This window comes from Rattus norvegicus, chromosome 16 (genome assembly GCF_036323735.1).
Source record: "Rattus norvegicus strain BN/NHsdMcwi chromosome 16, GRCr8, whole genome shotgun sequence".
Taxonomy (NCBI): Eukaryota; Metazoa; Chordata; class Mammalia; order Rodentia; family Muridae; genus Rattus; species Rattus norvegicus.
The window spans coordinates 40856503-40864094 of NC_086034.1; the positions used below are offsets into that span (position 1 = coordinate 40856503).

At 39.1% G+C, this 7592-nt stretch overlaps 1 long non-coding RNA gene across 2 annotated transcripts; it reads left to right on the top strand.

The window, feature by feature from the left end:
* The first annotated feature begins 510 nt into the window (after nucleotides 1–510).
* Nucleotides 511–7592, top strand: LOC120097466 (uncharacterized). Of its 2 annotated transcripts, none has more exons than XR_005494873.2 (3): nucleotides 511–841; nucleotides 5105–5715; nucleotides 7482–7592. It is a non-coding gene; the product is annotated as an uncharacterized LOC120097466 (long non-coding RNA). The 2 variants fall into 2 exon arrangements; XR_010058782.1 differs by lacking the exon at nucleotides 7482–7592 and having other exon boundaries at nucleotides 524–841; nucleotides 5105–5203; nucleotides 5304–7174.

A 7592-nucleotide genomic window follows, 5' to 3' on the forward strand; every position in this document is an offset into this window, starting at 1 on the left:
AGCCCTTTTTTTTTTTTTTGGTTCTTTTTTTTTCGGAGCTGGGGACCGAACCCAGGGCCTTGCGCTTCCTAGGTAAGCGCTCTACCACTGAGCTAAATCCCCAGCCCCTATCACAGCCCTTTTAATAATTGTTATTACATACTGTTTAGGATAATTAGGTAATGCAAATTAATAGTCAAACTCATTAGATTCTCTGTACACCAATGCTGAGACACCCCTTCCACTGAGGTACCAGCCATAGGAAGGATATAGTATGGAATAGAGTTTATTTAGGACATGGGGAGGGAGTAGAGACAGAGAAAGTGTTGGGGGAGAGGAGTAGAGGCTGGCCATGAGCACCTGGAGAGGAGGGAGAAGAATTGGGAGAGAAGGGACAGAGAGGGAATAGGAGAAGAAGGTGAGTAGGGGGCAAAGAGTCCTTTTCATACTGAGTCAGGCATACCGGGCCGTTGACAGGTAACTGTGTTGTGGAACTTAGAAGGAATGCTAGCAGCACCCACATTCCACTCCAAAGAAGGTGATGAACATCACTACGTATATGTGGAGCTGATTTGGTTCTGTTAAGATAACCCCTGGAAATGCCATAATTTTATCTGCTGGCAGAATGGTGTCAAAAAAGGACAAATGGACTTTGGGCTGGTATTTGTTGGGCTCTATGTTTGAGCATTCTAACAATAAAGAATATCATAGTAACAATGCACTCTCAGATTAGATCTCACAGAGGGCTCTTTTGCCAGCCAGCAATGTGCCACCAAGGCGCTGTCACCCCCATCTCCAGAGTAGACACACCTGCCCAGGCTTCCAGCCTGAGCAGTGAGCTTCATCCAGTGTGCCTGGCCAGGTATAGGATGGGGGGCAGGGCCCGATAGAGGGGCGTGGTGGAGGGGAGGAGCGGGGCGGAGCTATGGTGGAGGCGGGAGGCTGGTAAGGTGCCTGAGGGAACAAGGCTGTGCCCTGGTACAGCTAAGAGGTCTGCAGAGTGGCTCCTTTCCCAGTTTTTTCCTGGCCAGGGAGAGCACACTGGGTGGCTGCGGCGCCAGGGTTGCCCAGGGCTGCAGTCGCCATCGTTCTCCAACTTCCCCTCAGTGCTCATTCCCTGTGCACTGGCTAGCTCTTAAGTGTTCAGGAGTCAGTATCCTGATGAAGTGTTTTCCAAACTCCCTTTTCCTTGTTATATATCTGTCCCCTTTATATGCAGGGCACCTGTCCTCGTGTGACTCTCCAGGTGCTCCATTCACACTTGTGTCTGCTGTTAAAATAGCAGTCAGTGAGGGAGACTGAGGGGGCAGTTGTCCCTGTTTGGAAGCATGTTCTTCTTGTGGCTGGTTTGGAATTCCAGACCATCCTGTAGGAAGTTCCCTACTTGTTTACAAAACAGTCCAGGTGATACATGTCTAGGGTTTTACTGTTTTTCTTGGCCACGTGTAACATAGAATCACTATTGTATGAGCCTGATTCTCACACAGAGCATAGGAAATGCCATAGGAAATGCTGCTAGAATCCCCTTTGTGGCCTTCCAGTTCACAGTGCTGGACACTTGGAAGCTTACCTGAAGCTCTTCATCCAGGAATTCAGTCTACCAGAGTGCACTCAGCTTACTGATTAGCCTACTTATTGGCCATTTTTCCTGAATTACTCTGTTTTCTTGTTGATGTCTTTTGGGTCAGTATGTGCAACTTTGTGTATATTGTGAAATTTCTTTGTGTTCTTTTGTGTGGGTATGTGTTCGTTTTTTAAAGAGTGGGAATCACTTTGAATTAATTTCTATGTTGTTTCAGGTAGATATATACTAATTATCAAAGGTAATGTATTTAAAATATATAACTCCGATTCCTTTAACCCAAATTGAAACCTAATCTTCTCAACAACCAATCACTGTTAATAAGTGCCAATGACTATATATACATTTAAAGTCAAACATACAGACTTCAGTGACTTTTGAGGTAGAAAGATAGATGCTTTAGATATGAGTTTCAATATGACTGTGTGACCTTGGCCAAGGTTTTATTCATAGTTTGCACACATAATTTTCTATTAGTTCTTAAAAACGCATTGACTAAGACTGAATCTACAGGTACTATTTAAGTGTTTTCTGTGGAATACTCCTGTAGCCATGTACTATTAGGACCAGATACATTAGAGAGAATACTATGAGAAGAAAACTAATCATAGGATACCTTAGGTAGTACCTACTGTCTACAGGTGAACAGATCCTGAAGGCTTTATGATTCTTTTTTTCACTAGACTGTAAGGGATTCTAAATCATAGTATAAACTGGGTTTGGTTACTCTCAGCACTAGGTTGGCAGAGGCAGAGGGATCTCTGGTAGTTTGAGGCCAGCTTGATCTACATAGTGAAGTACAGACCAGTTAGGACCTGCATAATAGACCCTGTCATAAATGAAGACCAAAATAAATCATAGGGTAAGTTAAATAGAAAAGTTGATCACAAATAACCAAAAATACTTTTAACTTTCTTTTCTGAAACATTAATGTGCATATTAATAGATATTTTAAGAATTTAACTTCCTTAGAACACAACTTGGGAGTATGAGAAAAGTGACAAGTTGCAGGCTCTTTTAGTGTCTCATCTCCTTGTAAGACATCCACAGATGTCTTAAGTTCTAGAGTCATCTTCCTTATATAGTTGGATTAGTGCCCTCCCTGGTGTCCTTAGTTTGCTTGCTGTCCCTCACACAACAATCAAAATGCTCTTTGGAAAAAGGACTTGTATTGACCCTTTTGTGCTCAAAATCCTCAAATAGCTCTGGGTTACATACAGAATTGAATCTAAGCTCCTTCTCCCTGCCATCAGGTCAGCTGCCAACTTAACCTTAGCCTTATTCATGACTCTCACTATGGGCTTCAGGATGCTATCCAGGCAGATAGACTGGACAGAGCTTCCGGCTGGTGACAGCTGTTCTTATCTTCTATTGCTTTTCTCTACTTAAGGGAGCTTCTCCTGGTTTCTAAAATAGAAGCAAGTCTCTTTCTCACTCTTGGTTCAGTCCTCTGTTTGGTATTAAATTAAATATCTTTTCTTTTACTTTTTCATATTTATTATCAGATACACTTTTCACTTGTTATGTATTCCCATTAGACTTTTTGGCTCTCTTTTCCTAACTACAGGGTAAAAATCGCATTAGATTTATTTATAATTTTATCCCTGGTTCTTAGAGCTATGTCTGGTACTGAATGGGCTCTTTGCAAAAATGGCTACCTCAGTGAATGCTGCAGTTGATTTGATCCTTTGATATTTTCAATCCAGATCCGGTCTGCTACTGATTGCATGACCCTGGACAGGTTAATGACTTCTGTTGCTTCATTTTATTCCTTTGTATGTGATGACTATAGTATTGCCTATCCCATAGCATTACAGTGAGTACTTGAGTCAATACATGTTAAAGTTTACAGGTCTGAGTTTTCTATGCTTTGTGCAGAGGCCAGAGTCTGTGTTCATTGTCTTTCAGTTCCTCTCTACCTTAATTTTTGAGTCAAAAATTCTCCCTGAACCTGGAGCTTGCCATTTTGGGTGGACTGGCTGCCTCCTAGCATCTGTCTCTTGTGAGACAAAGTGTTGGAGATAGAAAGAAATGTGCAGCACTGCACCAGAGTTTATGTGAATAAGGATCTGAATTTAGGTCCTCATGCTTGCAGAGCAGGTACTTCCTTTACTGAGCATGTCCCTAACCCATAAAAACAAACAAACAAATAAACGAACGAGCCAAACTTAAAAATCGTGTCCCTTCCTCCGTCTGTTGGTGACGATGGCTCCTTTTTCTTCCTTCTTTCTTCCTTTTCCTTCCTCCCTCTTTCTTCTTCTTTTGTCTTCTTTCTTCCTTCTTTCTCCTCTCTTCTTTCTTCTAATTCTTCTTTCTACTACCTCCTCCTTCCTTCTTTCCTCTTCTTTCTGCCTTTCTTCTCCTCACTTCCTGTTCCTCCTCTTTCTTCTTCCTGCTTTCTTCTCCCTTCTTTCATCTTCTTTTATAGGCAAGGTTTCTCTGGGTAGTCCTCCTTTTCCTGAAATAGTCTGTAGATGACACTAGTCTCAAACACAAGAGATCTACCTATCTCTGTTTCCAGAGTACTGGGATTGTCTGATAATGAAAACATTTTTTGTTGTTGTCACAAGGTGAAATAAAATTAGTTTTTATATTTAGATTTTTGAGTGAAATTTTACTGGCCACCAACATTTATTTGACTTTCTAAATATTTTCTCTGGATGTCTGGAATAAAATAAAAAAATAAAATGCTGAGATTGATGGCCTCTCTTTAGTCAATTTTTATATAAGATTTGTTTTTTTTTATTTTTCAATCTAGACAAGATGCTAAATGAATATTCTCAGTAAGTTACAGATCACAGTGGGAAGGAAACTTGCCATTACCTGTTTCAGTTCCCCATTTCTGTGAGTCAAGCATATATAATCTTCAGTAAATAGGATTTACTGTCAAGTTCGGGAGTGTAACCAAGATCAGTGTCAGTAGTCTGATGGAGACCTATGGGATTGATTAGCACACAGCTGACAAAGAGCATTTCATTTCTAGCATTATATTTGTATTTCTTAGACTTTAGTGTCTAGTGTCAGTATCAATACCTGTTAGTAGGCAACTCCATTTACACTCAATTTACATATATATAGGCATGCAGCTTCTATAATAGTTAGCTGTTAGATGTTTTTCAAAAAATTTTTGAAATATTGTCATGCCGCCTCTATGCTGATGATCTACTCCCCCATTTTTGACCTCTTTTTATCATGACTCTCCATTTCTCCTTTATATTGTAGAGTTCTGATTTCCCCTGCCTTAAAGTGTCTCCCCACTGTCCCTTACTACTTTTCTGATTTCTAAGTCTGTTCCTAGTGAATCACATTTATCTAGAGTTGTGAGTAAATTATTTAGTGTTGTTTCCCAGAACCGCAATACCACTTAGTACCTTGAACAGTTACCTGAATTTATTTAAGGAGGAAATCCTAGATCTCCTAAAGCATACTAACTCTGTTCTGTTTTAAATTATTTGATATGTGCAGCTTATTTTATCAAATATTATAGTACAGTGTTGAAAAATCATCAAACTACAGCAAATAATCATCTCCACTCTTCCTCAGATTCAAAGGAAACAGAAGAAGACACTCTCAAAAATTGGGATTTCTTTTTTGGCAGGGCCATGGTTACATTTGTCTGAACTCACCAGCCTGAAACACTGGGTAACTGTTTTGACAGTCCCTTGAGTATATTTGTGAAGATGATGGACTTTCTGCTTCAATTCTGATGAGTATCCTTTCTCTCTCTTCTGTGTTCTCCCAGAGGAATAATAAACAGGCAGAGACCAGCACTTTGAATTTTTTTTCTAATTGAAAGAACCATTGCACAACCCATGACTTGAAAAGAAAAAGCTGGTAAAATATGATTTTAATGATAAAATAACCTAATTAGGCTTTACTGTTGTATAGAAGACATAAGCATAGAGGAAGATAAATTCTTGTCTTTCCCACTGGTTTGCGCAGAGACATTACCTTCTGGATGAGGCAGAGGGCACCTGTGCACTCACCCCAGTCTCGCATTCATCTGTCAGTTTCTTCCTTGAACTCCCCATTAGTCTGAGATCTTCTTTAATGGACAGTGCCTGCATTTGAGAATATTCATCTTCATAATGTGTGAAATATTTGCCATGCTTTCATCTGCATTTCAAGTGGTTCCACAAGAAAATGTACATGTGGTGAGCATCAATCGTTTATTATGAACAAAATGTATTTAAAAAGTGCCATATTTTGTCCTGCTTCATTTCAAGTGAGTTGTGAAAGAAACTTTAGAGCTTGCAGGGATGTTAGAAATTCAAAACAAGTTTCCATAGACTTAAACGCAATGTAGGGAAATTTATGTTACACGGGAATACGTTTATCATATTAGGTACAAGATTGTAGTACAATAAGCGTTACACATTTTATAAATTTAACAGTAACTAAAGGACTGTACAAGGATACAAAATAAATCAGTGACATTTGGATCAAGTGCAGTTGCAGTGGGTTTGGACTCTGACAGCATCTTCCTACACTGAGAGCTATAAACACTTAGACAGAAATGAAAGACTGATTCAAGGGGGGCATCATCAATAAAACCTCCTTGAGAATACATATGTAAGCCACATTGTCGAAGAGTGCAGACATACGAAGGCTGAATGGGATCTTATTCAGTTAACCAAAGAGAAACTAAAGGGAACTGAATGACAGAGTGTGGAAGGGAATACCTATGAAAGAACAGCAAAATGGAGAGGAAAATTTCCAGGAGTGTAGAGGCAGAGAAGTCTGATTTAAGGTAATCAGCTAACTGAAGATAAATCTGTGATCCAAACACATTTTCTGTTTCCAGGGTACTAATGAAGATTTCTTTGAGGAGAAAAATACCTAAGTTCTAACCCAGTAGAACTACTCTCAGAATCCCCAAAATGTGTTGCTGTCAGGTTAGGAAAAGTAATCAACTTCATCTCCCCTTGGGGTAATTTAAGCAAGAGCATATCCAGAATTGAATGTTCTACCTTGCTCACCATGTCTATTATCTGTGTTCTGTCTGTCTGTCTAACTATCTTCTGCTGTGGAATGTGTCTGAATCTGTGCCTGTTAAATTCTCTCTTGCTTGTCTCTCTTTGTGGCTGTGACCCTAATGAAAATCTTTGCTATTTGTTTAACAGATAAGAAAGCATCATATTTATAACAAACAGGAGAATACTTTACAGAAAATTTTAAGAACATTTTATAGAGGATGAACTTTACTGTCTCTGTCTACTGCCCCACTTATCCATACACTAAACAGTTCAATACTGTTGTACTGAACTTTCTCATGAAGTTATATTTCAAAGGTATAAATTTTAAATTAAGAAATAATTACAAAAATGTGACATGATAAGCAACCATTTGTCTTGCAATCACTCAAAATCTATCCGTGAGGACTATTTTGCTAAAATATATTCTAGAGGATGTTTGTTCTCAAAAGAGATCCATCTTCCTTCCCAATATTCCTGACCTCTGTTCTTAGCTTTCTAGTCCCAGTGCAGTAAATCTAAACTTCATTTCTCACTGTACCAGTCAGTACAGTTCAGGCAATGTTCTGTGTGGGACTCATGTAGGGATCTGTGAAGGATTGGGGGCTAAGGTGAATTCTTCATTTAAATATTTCTCCATAATCACTGTTTACTGTATGTGTATTATTTTGTTAATTAAAATAGACATATAAGATATATAAGTAAGATAGACATCTATAATAAAGACCTTGATGCTTGATCAAGGAAATTAGGAGGAAAGGATTTCTGCCATCCTGAAGTAATGATGAACTCCCTGTTTGTGAATAACAAAGTTTAAGGCTTTATATTCTTAGAGCTACAATTGTGACTCAAACTGGCAAGTTTTATTTGCTTCTACACATGGAGAGTGTTTCAAAGAAAGAACTATATTCTAAGTCCTGCATGACCGTACCTACCTGCAATTTCAGTACTTTAGAGGCTGAGAGTGTTTACCAAGAGTTGGAAGCCAGAATGGATCACTTGGTGATTGTCGGATAGTCATGACTACAGTGGGAGTTACTGTGTCATGGAAAAACAAG